General features: G+C 41.9%; 1 protein-coding gene across 20 annotated transcripts in view; it reads left to right on the top strand.

Annotated features, from left to right (window-relative positions):
- The window catches only part of Mbl (muscleblind), a 147,189-nt gene that overhangs the window by 49,700 nt on the left and 79,573 nt on the right, over positions 1-17,916 (top strand). The gene's annotated exons all lie outside the window — the stretch shown is intronic.

Raw genomic sequence — 17,916 nt, 5'->3', positions numbered from 1 at the left:
AGAATAATTTTTTTTAAATTAAGCCTATTTCTGTTTTTCACTTTTCATCTTAATCGAAATACCAAAAGATTAATAAGTGCTTTAATATTATAAAAGTTTATAAAATTAAATTGATACAAATTATAAAATGTTTTTTGGTGAATAAATTTTGCAATCGTATGATTTCTTCTTTCGATGAACACAACCATGGACAATAGAACCTAAGCAAAACGTTAAGATTCGTTTTCTTTAGTTGATATTGTTTATGTATTTTTCTAAAGAATAATTTTTTTTTAATTAAGTCTATTTCTTTTTTGCGCTAGGGGGGGGGGGCGAAGCCTCCGGCTCGCCTCGACTGCGACTTGTCACGCCTCGTGCTGCAAACTTCACACTTCTCACAATCCTCAACCTATCGTCCTCATGTCATAATCTACTATTATGTAGCGGGCAGGTGTTCATTTTTTTTATTTCCCTCCCCTTCCTCTTACCCACCGCCGCCATGCATCTCTTTCTGCCGCCGCAGGGGAGTAGTACGGTATGGTGGGGACACCACTACACTCGCATGTTTTTCTCACCGACGTGCGACTGGGTATTCCACGCCCCTGATTCGTCCAACTTCAACCCTCAATAACTTGAAGAGGGTGCATCTGATCAAAAAATCGCTCAGGTCTTTTCGATCCAGAATTTCACCCCCAACTTAAGTTTAAAGTTTGGACGTGCAATTCTGGGACACCCTGTATATATATATATATATTCTGAGTAAAGTGAATTCACAATGCACTGTGCTAGATTTTGATGACAAAGTTGAGATATAAAATCTTCGATGAGTAGAATGAAGTTTAGCTGGAAAATGCAAACCACTGACACAATTTGATATTGGTTTAATATCATTCTTAAATCCAATCTTGGGATGTTTGCTCTTCTACTCAACTCCTTGTGGAACAAATTATGACTACATGTAAAGCAACAAAATTTCCTAAACCCAAGATGGCTCCTTACTAAGAACGAATTCATATGAAAGGTCTCATAGTGGGTAGAAGCTCTGAAGGATCTTTGCCGAAACTTGGTTGAGTGTCCTCGTGGGTAAAGTTCTTAAGCCCACTTTGCTCATGCGCATGTACACTCGGTATAATTCTTCAACCATAAACCTTTGCCCTCCTCACCCCATTCGAGTGATTATGTACATGTGAAAGAGTTGAGTAATCTTCAGTTCCATCACGAATGTCTAGAATCTCAAATGGAATAGACAATGGTGAATTTGAATAACCCACAATTTTTCACCTGTGACTTTTTCCCTATTTTTACCACATTACTCGCCTTTTCTCTCATCACTTTTGCAGGAAACCTCCGTTGGGGTTTCAGACTGAAGATACTCGATAAATTGTTGAAATCCCTGGATGTAGACGCCTACGCTCTAGTGGATACTCTTTCCATCTTGCTTTTAGCTTGGAAGAAACGTGCTGAATTGCAATAAGTATTCTTGAAAATGCTTGGTAAGGCACGTCACAAGCCCAAAAGAAAACCTCAAAAATCTAACAATCCTCACCGAATATTCAACTCACATAGGGAGGCCATAAAACCCCAGAGATACATCATTTCTTGATGGAACAATAAAAGGTCAAAATCCCATTCTGATGAATCATTGACTTATCCCTCTTAAGATGAAGAATAGCTGTGGATAGCATGACATAATTATTTAGCATAACCCATAATGATCCTGTCAATCCAAGGATCTCTCACTCTCTCATCAATTCATGTGGCAATGAAACAGCACTTCAGGGAATCGTAATCTTTCCCGGCTTCTTTTCACTGCTTTCCACCATTCATTTCTCTACCCTCCATAATCACCTAGACCCGCACAACGTCATTCTTCCAGTACAATAAATATCCACCTCCAATGGATTTGGGAATTAACAGCATTGCGATGCTTATCATGTGTTATGAAAATCACAGGAGACATGTTATCTACGGTCATCAGCATGCGCTTTCGTGGGCTTCTTTCGGTGAATATGCTATTGTCCGAGAGACGACAACGAAGAGAAAAAAAAAATAATAATAAAGGAAAGACAACCGACAAGGGAGAAAGGAAAGTTTTCAGAAAACGCGTCAGAACGATTTGCTTTTGCCGCACGTTTCAACCAAAAACTTTTGCCTTACCTCTCTCAGTCCCTCGTTTCATCCCATCCTTGGAGAAGTCCTTTGTTCCTCTGGCGAAATACCTCCAGCCCACACTGATCGCATTACCCTCCCCCTCCTACTGAGTTTGTATAACCCCCATCCCTATCTTTCATTCAACATATACAAACCCCTTCAAATCCAAGCGAGAAATCTTCCGTTTTTACGATGGAGAAAATCTTTCAGGGGAGATTCTTCGGTATTTATTCCACATACGTTTCATGGGAAATCCATTTGGGTGAGATGTGGAATATTGGGAGTATCAATTTTACAAATATGATTTGAGATATAGCATTCATACAGTATAATACAAGGTAATTCATAAAAATATTGAAACATCCGGTTCAGTAACAAGTCGTAAATAAGGTAGACGTTTAAGCGACTCTTCATAATATTTTTCAATTTGAGTTCACTGAGAGCTATGTATAGAGGTGTGATGCATCAGCAAATATTTCCACTGTACATCTCTCGATCTCATAAAAATCAAACAAGCAACAGATAAATATACAGTAGAGTACATTGTCAAGACTGATAATGAGGATGGAAATAACGAAGGGGTCCTGGCTCGAGAGGTGTAAGTCAAACGGATGGTACTTTTACGAGCCTCGAGAGGAGAAGATAGCGCCCAGGGGCGCTCTATGCTGTGCAGACCAATTGGAATATGTCGAGGGGCCATTAAGGGATATTCAGACTGGATTTTTCGTTGCGACAGATCGCCTCGGGATCTACCTCGTCTAGGATCCACTCGTTTTCCCCCCTCTTTGAGTTTGACTTTTTCCCTGTTGTCTTTTTCCTCTATGAGACTTACCTTCTCACACACTTGCTCCATTTGCTCAATCGACGATCGATACCGACGAGGTTTTTTCTTCCCCCTCTCCAAACGGATAACGAACGGTTTTCGAGGCGATAACTGCTAACTCGATAGCTGTTCCCTCGGCGCATCTAACAATGTCCCTATCGATTCTCAACAACTACGGATGCATCTCTCGTTTCTCATTCGCATGTGTACACAAAGATCTTTTGTATGAAAGCTCCCTCGTGCTTTCACCCGCGCATTGTCTGTCATTATCGTTGTCGTTGCTGCATACAATGTCGAGGGTAATTGGCATTATCGGCGATCACGCTTCGATTTATCTTCGTCTTCTCGAGTATGCTTATTAGTTGGAATACGAGCTTTTAGTGATGGATGAGCTTAACAGTGCTTTCTGTGTTATAGTACTCGCCGGCTTATGATTTCCTTCCTGCTTTAATGTAGTTATCTATGAGCGAATGTCAAATTCGTTTACCAACACCTGATGGAATATGCAAAATCTAGCCCATCTCAGCCTCCACAATATTCAAGAATTCTGCCTAGATAACTTCCTTTAACACAAAAGATGGCATTTCCCTACCGCGCTTCGTGGAATAATTCTCTGATGTAGGAAGAAAAAAAAAAGAAAAAAGCAAGAACAAAGAGCAGGAGAATTCGATGCTCAAACATTTGATGCTCCTCTCGAATCTCTGATGTTCGGCCCTCTGGAAATTTCATTTCGCCTGCTTACACAGTACCTCCAACGAAGAGTTTACCGTTAGCGGATTGTGAAGGGCGGCCGCCATTGGAGTTTTCTTGGTGACCCAAAAGGAGGTATAAGAAGGGGAGAGAAAGCATCGGGTCGAAGTCACGTAAGGAGCGTTATTAAAAACCTCGGTAGGTTGGGTACGTAGTTTTCGGAGACCAATATGCCAGTCTGTTTGCTCATGACTAACAGAGACAGCCCGACTATTTTAGCCTTGTCGTGTGTGCTCCTCTTTGTTCGTTGGTTCAATGCGTATGCATGTGTGGGTATGTGTATTCATGGGATACACCATCGTTCGCCTGCTCTCTAATTCACTCCCTCTGATGTGGGTAATCTCGAATCTCCAGTTGCCCCCTACGTTATTGTGGACCCTTCCAATAGTGTCACATCAAGACTTTATTGCATCGAATAATTTCCCAGCCGGTTATTCCCTCATAAAATTGTGGTTTTTCGTTTTCCTCCTTAATGGGCGAATGAAGTGAATTAAGGCGGTGGTGAACAAGAAATCCATCTTCGTTTCTTTTTTTCTTTTTTTGTCAATCCAGCGGCTTTCAATGAGGTGTACTGTATCGAGGGAGCTGTTCCACTTTGTCGTGACACTCGCATTCAGGCTAGGAGGGGAGGAAGAAAAAGGAAAAAAACAAAAAGTTGGGAAAAAGAGTGGAGAAGGAGGGTGTAGAGAAGTCGAGGGTGCTCAGTGAGTAAATGATGGTCGATTAAAGCGTTCCCGGGTGACCAAGCGCCTGGATTGACAAATTACCCGGACAATCTCCCAGTTCCTCTTGGCACCCTCCTCCTACCACCATTTAAATCTCGCACCAGGGAGCAAAGAAAATTCAACCCAAGCATCAGAGCGGATGTTTAATTACTGTTGATCGTGCCAACTTTGTCATCAGCAAGCGCGGAAAAGAAAAACATCCGATGATTTTTATTGCAAACGAAAAGCGTCTCATCATACTTTACGAAATAATCCAGTGACATCCAATTCTCGCACAGAATAGAGACTGTGGAAGGTGCCTATCAATCTCCAAAAGGCTAATCCATTCCATGATAAAGAATATTGCGCCACAGTTCCAATAAAATTCATATGAAGAAAACAGATGAAAATCGGAAAATAACTCAAAGCAGATTACACATAACGAAAGTCCGGGAATGGGGTTGGAGCTAAATCACCATCACTGGGGCTAGCCCATGGTCTGGCTATTTACAGAGCGATATTTCCAATCTGGAGTATTAAAGTTCACTGACCCAATCATAGCGCGTTCATGTAGTTTCGCTTGAGCTACCCCTCATCCTTCAGCCCACTAGTATTCATTATCAAATATTTGAGCTTGAAATGAGAAATATGCTACCGTGTGGTTATTTTAATTGACAGCCCGAATTTAACCGTTCCGAAATTGTTTCCCTGTAATATGAATGATTTCCATGTAATATTCGTGGTAGAATATTCTTCGTAATTTCTTAACTCTCTTTTTCTCAAAAGGAATATCCTTTGATGTTTTATCTTTGCAGTCAGTGTCTAACAAAGAGACAAACTCGGATGAGCTTGTTTGTTTCGTGTCCACAAGAGGGAAGAGTTGGCTCTGGTAAAATTTTCATTTGCACTCAACGTGGGTGCCAGCCGCACCGTTTACTATTGAGAAGAAAAGTCCAGAGGGGTTTTGTTGATCGAAAGCGAGAGGAATAAGAAACGAGTCACAGGCTTTAGTGTACTCTTCAGTCTTTTGGCCTTATGCTTCAATCGGCAATGCCGCTTCTACTGTAAATCGTGCACAGCTTGCCAACCGACTGGTCTAGAAAGTCGAGTAAAGAGCGTCATGAGGATTTAACCTTGCCTCATCAATGATAAAACTGCAATACAGGGGAAGAATTGAGGTGTGAAAAAACCTAATGGCTGAAATTTTCAAAACTAGTCCACGTTCTACTTGTACTATTTGTTCAGAGCAATGCACCAGTGCAACTTCTCAATCGTTTGATGAAAATACTTTATATCAAAATATCTGTACAAAAGGTGATAAATTTTCGTTTGACTGTCGTACCAGGACAGCCCTACACCGACGTCAAACGAAAAAGGTGAAAAGCCCCAGGGCCAAGCGACACTCGTTCGCTCTACCTTCAAACTCACCCTCAACTTTTTTAACTCCTGTAACTTTGTTATTTATGTACGGCACGCGGTGAAATAGATTTCTCACTGGTGACACTTTTCCGCGATCGTTTTCCCCTTACAAATTATTGGTTTCTGAAGAAATCAATAGTGAGAAATAAAAGAAATTGGGGGGGGGGGGAGTAGGACGATGGGCCCACTTCCCCTGTAAATCAACATGAAATGCGCTTATTTTTTTTTTTACTCTTAGACGATTAGTTTGAAACCTCAGAGACAACCAAGGAACACCATAACATGTGGTCTCGCTTAATGTACAGTACAGAATAACCGTTGTCCCAACGACCAAGTTCAAACTTGTCCCTCGTGTCTATGAACAAACTAAGCTCACTCGACACACCCTTGGCAAGGACGTTGATGCCGTTATTATTATTCGCTTATCGTAACAGTTATGTGGACGTTACTGATGCCGTTGGGTTAACGCTAGATCGTTGTTGGTGTATTGTTTTGAGTTTGCGCCCACGACGAGATGTGTCTACATGCTGAAAGGCGAGAAGAGACTTAATACATTGGCTTATCCACTAGGTAGACACGTACCGCCTTCCAGTTTCGTGCCGTACTATCGTTGGGATCTTGTCTGAATGATGAGACGGAGTATTGTAGGTGTGCGGATAATGTAGTTAATGTACAACAACCACCAATGCGAAGCTAACGCTACAATGAATTCACAGGAATTTGTATGGATGCGTGTAGGGAAGAGCTTGAAAATTAATTCCGATCCCCCCCACCCTTGTACCATACAGTGGTACAATTGATTTAATTTTCCAATGGAGTGTATTACATTCAGCATTACTCATATACTCCCCTGTATAATAATGATCCGCTAATTGAATGGAGCTAGCAACGACAGGGGTTTCTATTCCTGTTAATCAAATAGTCCTTTATGACTTACAAGCTCCCTAGAGTTGATGGAATTAGACGTATACATGGTAATCATCGATGAATTCTACCTTTCGGCTGTCTCGTACAGCTGTTCACCCATACTCCGGTGATCCTTCTTTTCAGGACAAATTGCGGTGATGGCAGTGTGATTGTATCAGGTGTAATCTAATTTTTCACAGCTGTACGAGACGAATGATGAGCGATATGTGTGCATCTGTTTTCGTCGCGTGTGGGGCATTGATAGTCCGGAATATTTCCTAGGAAAATTCAGACGTACGTGACTATCAATCTAACAGAGGACAGCGAGAGATGCGGTCGTGACGTGCGCCAGGTTGATGTTCCTAATTCATCTTGTATACGATAAGAGAAGGAAATAAAAATCTACTTCTGCAGAGATAGTTGCATATCCCTAATGAAAAATAAAAATTTCAATCTGTTATCGTGAAATTTGTCAGAAACTTATACATGTACTCGTAAAATGCAAGCCCACTCCTTTCTGCTTGAAGTTTTCAGCGACTTTGGTGCTGAATCCTTCGCACTTCTTGGTACCCTCAAACCACTGGTTTGTTCGGCTCTCGTACGCCTTGCCGTTACCAACCACCGTCGACAATAATGAAATCCATAAATCCGTGAGAACGCAAGGCGGCGCAATGACGGCGGCTGCACGACGTCTTGAAGTTGGTGCGAGGATGGTAGGTAACGGCAACGGGAAAGGAAAGGTCTGACGCAACTTCTTCTCTTTCCACTTGGTCGCATTTCTCCCTAATCCAGCGGCCTTATACTTTGACTTCTTATGCCATTTAAAGTTCTGTAACATCAACCAGTCTCCGCATTTTTACAACTTTCCAGTGAGTTTTCCGTGAAAATGATGATATATATCGTTCGGAATTTCGGCATTAGGTATTAGATCTTTCCAGTCCCTCGATTTATCTGGTTCAGTGAATACGTGAATTAGCCTCATGGAATGGATTATCCAGAGTACCAGATATCACGAATAAACGAACCACGAGGCGGAGTTTGGGAAATTTCCAACGAGTTTGGCTTCTCGTTTCCTAAATTCTCATAAAGACTCGTGTCTGCTTCAGTCGAGAGAGAAGACGTACTCGAGTACGGGTTTCTCCACCAGGTGAAATGTATCTATTCGGAACAAACAAAATTTTCGGGAATCAGCAAGTTGAGTGCGCCTGGAAAGCCATTTCGCTATTTACATTAGACTCGATCGTTTTCCGATGCAACTTTGGTTTAATATTGTTTACTGTACTCGTCCAAGTGATTTGAATCCTTTAATTCCAAACTGTGGCTCTCACGTTTCTTTTTTCTCCAAAAATATGGGAATGTGAATACTTTTACAGTGACATTCACGCGATTATTTTTACTACTCTCAGAGCACATTCCCGTAATTCTGATTCTCAGGGTGCGCATATGGAAGCCCCCATACCCCAGCTCGGATAACCTACAACCTTCCGACAAGTCACTGAAGGGTACAAAATGCGGTGTTAAAATAAACGTACAGCGAAATTATCTCATGATGGTTATTATTATTTCAACGAAATTGCGGGTATGATGTAGTGCACATTTTATGCACGCTCGTGAAAGGAAAATTAAGAGGAGGATATTACCTGCGGCGATTGCATAAGGACAATGGAATGTGCGTCAATGATTTGTTGGGACAATTTTCTCATTAAAATATTGTTTCTGCGTGTACAGCAAGAACCATTTAAAAAAAAATGAAGACGTAAAATATCCTCCAAAAATATTTTATTGATAGAATTAATAAGGTTTACCACGATTTCCTCTTTAATTCTCATCGACCCATTTTCATCATATGATTTTCAGTTTTTTCATCTCACGAGATCCCTCGAATTATCTCCACTAAAGTTAATTACCTCTTATCCCTAAATAATACCCAAGATTGTCACAACACAGGCTGTTGAAAGAGCCAATATGAACCACGAGAGCCCAACGACCATTGTAACAGTAACACGTAACATATATTGTCGAGTGGTGCCTGCGTTATATATCCGCAACAATGAGGCATTGACCTCTTTCTCTTGGGCGCTCTCTTGCGAAACGGGGAAACTAGCGTATCCGACGGGTAATTACCTGCCACACCGATATATATCATAAATTTTGTACGAAATTTCGCTCGACGGCCCTTTAGCTTTTCTCTCCCATCCACCACTCTGGTGTTATAGCGGTGCACAGTGGCTCTGGTTAGCCCTAGTACCCCCGGAATGGACGTTAACGGAGGGAAGTCCCCTTGAGAGTCGCCCGAGTAGTATTCCTGGCATAATTATTGGTGGCTGGCTGAATCACGTATGCATCAGTGAGCCGACATGGAGAATTCAATTTCCCGCAATCTCTAGGCCTAATTTTCATCCATTAAATTTTTTCAATATTTACCCTCAACATTAGACGCAAAAATACAATATTTCGTTGCAACTCAGACCACCGGAAATGACCTACTGCTGCCTTGTAAAAATATACCACAAGATTTTGCATATTTATCTAGCATTTTTATTCTTCGCATAAAGAATACAAGTTTGACAGTCTCGGCTATTAAAATTTCCTTCTGGCTCTTTAAACGTGTTTTCACTCAAAAAAATCGCGCCCACCCCCTCCTTAAACGTCTCCATGTCTTTCCGCCATTCGCTCAAATGCAAATGACTGCAGATTTTGTTTTACCCGCCGTTAAAAACGTCAGACTCTTACTCAGTGTCCTTCGTTTGATCATTAATTCTCACGTGACTCCCGTGTCATTAATGAATGGAACACGTAACGTAGCTCTAATACCAGCAAGGGCGAACATGGCCAGGAGGGGGGGGGGGGTGCTCTCCATAGCAGTGTCATCGCACGCGTGCCGCAGCAATGTATCACAGAATGACGGGAATCGCGGCGTAACGTTTTCCCCGCTCACAAATCACGATTGTCCTCTCTCTCTCTCTCTCTCTTCGTACGGCCCTTCGCACTCCCACCAACCCCTACTCATTCTCCGCATTGAGCGTGAACCCCGAGGTCTCGTGGACACCAGGTCGGCTAGAATACGATATTGCTCGATCATTGATTTGGTCAAATGGAGTCATCGCTAATGCAACTTCCGCAAATGGGTGATTACCCCTTTTTGAAATTGATTGTGTTCATCATTAAAATGACAATTGGCTGAAATATTCTGTGAAAACTGACCAATACTCGAAATCCCCTCGACCTATTTTACCCTTTCCCAGTGACTAATCCCCTTCGTCTAAAAATGACTGCATCATGCAGAAGGAATGTTCCGTGTCTGGGAGCCCGCGTGACCAATATCCATATCACCAATCAACAAAAAAAACCCACCCAGCTGTTCCTATTCCACCCCTCCACTTTCTTCATACCATTCGTATTTCCCCCCTCGTACTCGCGTTGTCCCGCTTATGAGGCATCACCAGCAGCGCGAACAAAAAATCGTAAAGAGTTGTGATCCGGGCGCACCCAGGTACTGCCATTTCACCGTGAAATGACAACCGAGAGGGAGGATGAATAAAAAAAACGTAGCGACTGGAGGTAGGAAAAAACAATGGACAGCCTCATACAAGTCTCCGCTAGTAGGAAGTCGTAGCAGTGGCGACACGCGATATGTCGTGAGCCAGCATGAGCGGTTGCGTTCTATCCGTATAATTCGGAAGCGCTAGTGTTTACAAATCCTCCTGACGAACAAAAAAAAAATCCTCAATTCACGTTGCTCCCAGTACTAAGCACAATTAACAATTAAGTGGAGTACACGAAATTACCACGAGGAAGTAATAAACAGGACGAAATTGGTCCCTGCGGAGCGCAAACAGCAAAACTTTAACTGCATTTTTTTTGCCCCTCTCCTTTCTTGCGGGGAGACGATAAAAGACTGGGTGGTGGCCATTAAAATTGTTTTCACATTGGTTACTGCGGCCAAGTTGGTGACCTCTTGACGCACTCGTGGGGGCTAACAGTGGAACGCCAAAGACGACACACAATGCGGCCGTTTGAATTTCTTTTTCTTTTTCTTCTTTCTCCTACCGCGGTTTCAGCTAGACACATGTACGCGGCACGAATGCACCGGGTATTTCTGGGTTACAACCTCGACGGCGAGTGACAGATGATGGTGGCGAGTGCGGCTTCAACCCCTGTCACGCCTCCTCACCTCGTGTAACTTCAATTCACTGGGTTTTACGGGTGGAATTCGGGAGCTACACGAGTGCTTCGCTTGCTGACGGTGGGAGATGATGCATTTTTGAAGAGGTTCGGCTATGACGAGTGGAAATAGTTCATATTGCCGGGGAGATGCTAGTGCATCTCCTAAGATTAAGGCCCTTTATTTATTTCCTTTTGTCAGATGCTAGAAATGTGCTAGAAAAGTGTGCGCATAATCCCCGTTGTATTTATATAATTGGAAAAAAACATCTAATGATTCCATACTTGACACTTGTTTTTTCACAAGCCCAAGTAACGAGAAGAAATAATCCAATTTATCCGATCAATAAATTAACGACTATTCTCTAACCCAACGATACCCGAATTTATGCACTTTTAATCGACGAAAAGCCCATAACTGGCAGTATTTATGCTGCATTGTGTTACCGCCACTGAAACGTGAGTCTCCTGCACGATGACCTCGTAGAGGCTAATGCTAATGGCTTATATCGTTCGGCCTGGCTAACTGAGCCTTGCCTTTCCATGACCACGAGAATGGATAGAGAGATCATGTGAAGCAGAGAGAGGCCGTGTGGATGTGGTATTGGCTGGAGGTCGATTCTCCACGGCCAAGAGAGAAGAGGCGAGACGCGTTATCAGAGGTATCCGGTATTGGCAGACCATTTCCCGACAAATAATTGGAAATGCAAACTGAACGGTGTGCCCTCTGATAGTTCGATAATTGAGTCTCTTATCGCTCCAAAAATGTTTGGTCTCATTCCGGTTGATCGTGACTTCTGCGTCGTAACGCAACGGCAAATATTTCCTTAGATTTTTTTTCACGAGGTCCTTGAAATTTGGGGACATTGGGTATTTGCATATTCGCTCATATTCTAGTCACAGGACCCTCTGAATTTTGGATGATCTGGCTTTAGTTTCATAATGCCACGATTATCAATCATAATGAGTTTCCCATTTCGATCAGATTTTTCCATTTATTCCACCAATTGACTCCAAATCGCTTCATCTGCAGCCATGAACCCCGCAATTTTTCGAAATTCCACCTGTTCTGTTTTTTTTTTTTGTAATCCAGTGAGCTTGCGATAGTTATCTATGTTGAGTGTTGGAAAATAGAACGTTACAGAAGGGTACAGGGTAATGCTTGTGGAACGTCATGGAGATTGGCGTGACGCCAATTACCCGAAGGGTCGAACCAGCCTGTTTTGGTCGTGGGTGTTCGCTCGCGCGAGAATCGAATTTAACAATTGAGAAGCAGGGAGTCACACGGGGTAAATTAGGACGAGGGGTTGGGTAATGGTGAACAAGTTTGTTTGGACGATTTTATTGACCAATTGGAAAAGTACTTTGACAACGATACGTCTTCTTTAGAAGGCGAATATTATCCATACAAACAACAGAGCATTGCACCCAGTCATTATGTGAATAAGCTCGAGAAACTAGGCCCTGAAATTAAGGTAATTTTGTCCCATGTTTGGAGACGTTTATTTACCTCAATTAGGGTCATTTTGAGTGGCACAAACCATGACATGAAGGTTCTTTTTCCTTGAATCAGGTTTTCCCTTTTTTTTCAGCTGAATAATTCAATCAAAAAAAAACGTTCATGTCTGGAAAATATTTATTTGAGATAAGGCCATATCAAGGAAATTTCCTCTGTATAATGGGTCTTTTTTAGAAATTTTCTCGTTTCTTAATCTTCTCTATTTCTGAATTGGAAAAACAATTAAAACATATATATTAGTTTATATCCTATCGAATATGATGTCTAATCTAATTCATTCTCCATTAAACATTGAATACTTGAAGTACCAATCACCAATAATCGAACAAAGTCGATTGATTATCCTCATCGAAAAGCCCTCCACACACGTAAATTAGCAAAATGCGTGGATGGCATACGATTAAATCGTTCCCCTGAAATTGTGTTTGGATTTTAAACGGTTCAACGAGCAACATTTCCACAGTCCTGAAACTCATCGAAATTACGTTTGTCTTTTTATTGGTCAATTTTGTGGATTGAGTGGGGGGAGACACAGTGCGTGACCATGCACACTACAATTCGATTCCCATGAAAACAGTTTCGACTGGTTGCAATTATACAAATACCAAAGTACTCATTTATTCACAATTTCTGTTTAACTGGACAATATTTAAAACCCGAGAATCCAAAATATTTCACGCACATCGACAGTTAAAACATTCACTCGAAAAATTGTTTGAATAATCAAGGAAAATTTTTAATGCTTATCCCCCCGCTAAAATAATGAGTTCCTCCGGCTGCATTATCATTTCCATTAATTATACAAAAGAATTTGAAACGCAAACAAATCATAACGAAAAAAAAAAGAAAAAAAAAAGTCAACACATTCTCACTGGCAGTTTCCATTCATTCCGCTTCTCGCTAACTTCTCGCCTACCGTTACTGTGCTTTTACAATTACCCACCTATGTTAATTACGCGGCTTTAACCCATCCGCCTGATGCAGTACTCACGCATCACCCTGGGGCACCTCACTCCCTTTCCCCACCCACTGTTCTGCATTGGTGACATTCGCGCATTTTCCCGTGCTTCGTGAACCGATTCGTACTCCTCGTTTTGTGATTACCACGTTTAACCGAGCGAGCCATACTATATCTCTCCACATATATATTTCTGTGATGTCCTCCAGCTTCAATGTTATCTCATACGTAGTGCATCGATCAGTTTTATATCAGATCAGCGGTATAAATTGGAAAAGCAAATATTGGAATGGCAATAAGTATTTGTGGGCATATTGTTTATCGAACAGTAACGAGTACAAATTCCACGAGATAGCGGGTGATGCGATGTGATTAGATAGCTGGTCATAATCGTTCAGAGTGATGGCATTTAAATTTAGAATTAAAAAAACTACTGCGGGAAATGGAAACCTTTTGAAATGCCATTTTTATTATGCTGAATACTCTTGGATCAGGACTATCTGATGTTTCAGTTTTTTTACAACATAATTCATTCAAATTAAGGCCTTCGCTTTCCCTTGGAATTATCAATAGTTTCCCACAACATCTTGAAATTATACCTCAAATTGCCGACTTAATCCCATCAGATTGCATCACTGACAGTTCCAGAAGTGAATGCATTAATTAAACAATCATGTTTGAATCAATGCAAATTGATCTGAGAATTCATGACATCAGCGGATACGCCTACACTTCATAGCATGGGTGCTTGCGTAATCCCTAGATTCATGGATTTTCTCATTGCGATTAGCGATATGTAAGTCATTTAATGTGCCTCCATGTTCATCGTAAACGATCAAAATAATGGACGAGAGTACCTGATAAGGTAGGAAATGTCAGCGACAATATCCCACTAAAGCTGCCATGATGTAGTGAAGTTAATTGTGGCATTGTGGGGAGATATTCAATGATTGATTACCTTCCCACGATCCGGAACGTAGCAACAACGCCCACAAGTCACTTGGACCTGAAGTCGTCATAGCTGATGTCAGCTAATTCGTCCCGAGTGTCTCCAACAAATTGAATAATTTTACGACGTCTACGTGGGGAGAACATTTGCAATGGTCGTAGACCATTTCTCATGATTACCATCGCCCGGACTGTAGAATTTTGTCTTGAGTCAATCCGCTATTTGGTCCGGTGATTTTTAGGTATGTCAATGCCAATAGCTATTCATAATTTATCTGCTTGTCAATGAATCTAAGCAAATGGTCTTTGAGGATAAGACATTAATCCCGTTAAAATATAAAATCCAAGACGCTTTGGGTGACTTTTTCATTGTCTTCTGGAACCCAAAAACTGGTGAAATGTTTCATCCAAAATGTGCACATCCGCACAAAGGAAACTCAGCGACTTCGAAATCCCCCAAAAAAGCCAGACCTTGGCTTTCCCACAATTTTCTGCCTGACGAGATATATTAGGGCACAAAGTGCTTAATACGCTGGCATTTGCCAACGACGCTGAAGACGATTTTCATCCATTTTTTCTGGCATTACAAGACTCTCAAGTTACAAAAGCGGATGCCTCGGATGCCGCTCGGTACGAGTGTAAGAAGTTCCTAGGGGATAGAGAGTTGGGGGGTGGAAACGGTAAAGAAGATGGCTGAGCAAAATGCAAGATCTCACTGTAGCCAAGGTATACGGAATCCCGGGGTTACCTTAATTACAACGACCCCCTTCTGCTCCATTAATAAGCGGACTAAATAAACTGCCGTCATATAAATACTTGGATTTTACCCGCGCAACATCGTCTTCTCGTCCGCCAGGGAGAAAGGTCTCTCTCCGCACTCCTCACCCTTTGCACAGTCATTACATGCACCCCTCCTCCCCTTACCCCCTACTTCTGCTTTCTCCCACTCAGCTGGACCTCCGTGTATGCCTAGGGGATGGGGCATTTCCCAGTCTAAGTCCTATAATTAAATTTACCCCGTGCCACGCGAGTTTGGCTCCTACGTTCATTTAATCGGACACCAGCGTTAACGTAATTAAAAGCACATCTCTTTTGGAATTCATCCCTCTGAAATTCTCAGCCTTCGGTTCCCAGTGGCGTCAAGTTTGGCCTGAAAAATTAGTCCTAGTCAGCCAAGGGGGCCTCAACAGAGCCCCGTCCGAATGTTGAAAATTGAAATGAAATTAATTTTCTCAATTTAATTAATTGTATTTACTCCACAAATTTTGTTGCTGTGTCTTTAAAAAAAAAAACAATCTCATTTTGACGGTTTTGAATTCATTGGCGGCTGATCTACTCTCATCATCAGTCGTTACACGATCTCTTTCTTCATTCTTCATCACCAAAAACCCTTTCTAATGTCTTGCCCAGGCAACTTTGGCACGATCACCAAAGAATTTCCAGCAACTTTGATATCCGCACTATTCAAAGAAGTATGATATTGATAGAAGAATTCTTTCAACTTTACAACTCCAACAACTCTCGCTAACCTTTCATTCACTCCTCTCACTTTCTTCACTATTTGTTATCAACCGAACTCTCTCTCACTCTAGCCATTGAAAGTCCACACTTTGTTAATTGCGACTCTCGAGTTCAATCGCATTGTTCCACAATAATAAAGTAGCGTTGACGAAACCACCGGCGATGTGATGTTACTTGGTTTACTTTGAGTTTAACTCGTTCTCATTCCTCATCAGAATGACTATTGTAAAATGAGCTGCGTTGATTTTATTCCACCATTTAATTTGTCTCTCAGTGGACGTTTTCTCCGTCTCTCCAAGTCGATGATAAAAGAGTTAAAATTCAGCATTCTGACAGACCACTCGGGCAGTCTGGGGGGAAAATTCCGACACAGCTGGGCTGAGTTGTCTAGGCACTCGAGGGAGATCCAACATCGAGACAGCTACCCGTCGTTGTCGCCTTCTGCGATTTCCCCCTTCACCACTAGGATCTATCTTGCAATTGGAGAAGTGTCGAGCCAGCACTTTGCCAGGATACCCTGTATTAAATATTAAGAAATGCTGCTCTTCGTTTTATCAAGGAAGATATCAAGCTTAGACGCGAAGTCGAGGGTTGCCTCGTCGACTCAGATCTGCTCGCCTTGGCAAAATGTCCTGACAAAAAAAGGACTTTAACACCGAGACAGTGAAATAAAACGAGCTTTCCTATGGACAAATCATTTGTCGCTTCTTGTTGAGCACGTGCATTCAAATGTAATCAATCTCGTTGAATTTTGAAGGACGAAGAATTCTTGAATTAAGAACAATATTCTTCATTTGAGAGAATTTGATCAAGTGTGTCTGTAAAAAGAGTCTGGAGTACTGAGAAAACCCGGGGGGAAAAAAAAGAGGAGAAAATCCATGGAACACAGTGGAATGAAGGGCCGCCGTGCTCTGGCCGAGAGACACTCTTGTGAGATTGAACCCGAATTCAATAGAGGATGAATAAAATATAAGCTGGTGCACCTTACCCACAAGTACGCCCAGACTGAAAGGTTAAGGGGTTTTCTTGTAAATAAATAAACAGTAGGAGAAAAAGTTGAGCTGTCGTATTTCACTTTTTTCCTCTGTTGATCTCCCTTCCTACTTTATCCGAGATTTCGGTAGGGAGAACTTTTTCCGACATGAACAAATTAATTTGTGGGGAGGGGAGAGGCTTTTTTTTATCGGATAAAACTCGAGAGAGCGCACGTTAAATTTACATCATCGGTAATGTATATTAACTGGATTTACAGTTTAGTCGTTGGATGGAGGTAGATGTGGTAAATTGAGGTGAATGAGGGCGGAAGATGGATGAATTTATCAGACAACGACTCATGGCTCATTAGAGACATGTACCACAGGCCCTGTCGTCCGCCAGTAAAATTAAAAGATGTCGAAGCTATCCGGACATTTATAAAGAAACCACCGGATGAGCTGTCGGTTGATGGTAGAGGGCTGGAGGATGTACGGGTGGTGGAATCCAGTGAGGAAGAAAAACGATCGATGCCATTGAGGGTTAGCTGTGAGAAAGGCCAAGTCTCGGAGCGTTAATTGTCGGCTTGATCTGTGTGAAGTAGCGTCAGAAATAATTGGGCGGCAGAAATCGAAAGAAGAGGGATGGAGAGATGAGGGTAGATTGAATCGAAGCAGTTGGTGGTACTTGTACCTCGGGGAAATTACACTCAAATACGGGGGAATTGAGAAAAACTCGGGTTGTTGCCGTGAATGGCAGTGGCTTGTATTTCTCATTGCCTTGGATCCCGCAATTCTGGTGAATGTAGCGATTTTCAGGGGTCAATTATTCGGACAATAACTCTATGAATGGGAGAATTCTTTTCGAGAGATTTATCAACTTCGATGATGTCTGGTCCGAATGAAAGCGATTAAGACATTTGACGTTCAATTTTTTCAAATCACAGTAAATTGGTTTTCACGAGGGCACCGTGGAGATGAATGTGTTTTGATTTCTTTGAAATTAACGAATAAGTCGAAATCTTTGGAAGACTTTACAAGTTAATTTTTGGTCTCAAAGTTGCATACTCCATTATAAAAGACAAATTTCTCTACTTGTGCAT

This window comes from Diachasmimorpha longicaudata, chromosome 10, assembly GCF_034640455.1.
Source record: "Diachasmimorpha longicaudata isolate KC_UGA_2023 chromosome 10, iyDiaLong2, whole genome shotgun sequence".
Taxonomy (NCBI): Eukaryota; Metazoa; Arthropoda; class Insecta; order Hymenoptera; family Braconidae; genus Diachasmimorpha; species Diachasmimorpha longicaudata.
The sequence above is the reverse complement of the archived record's forward strand: the minus strand, read 5'-3'. Positions and strand labels throughout refer to the sequence as shown.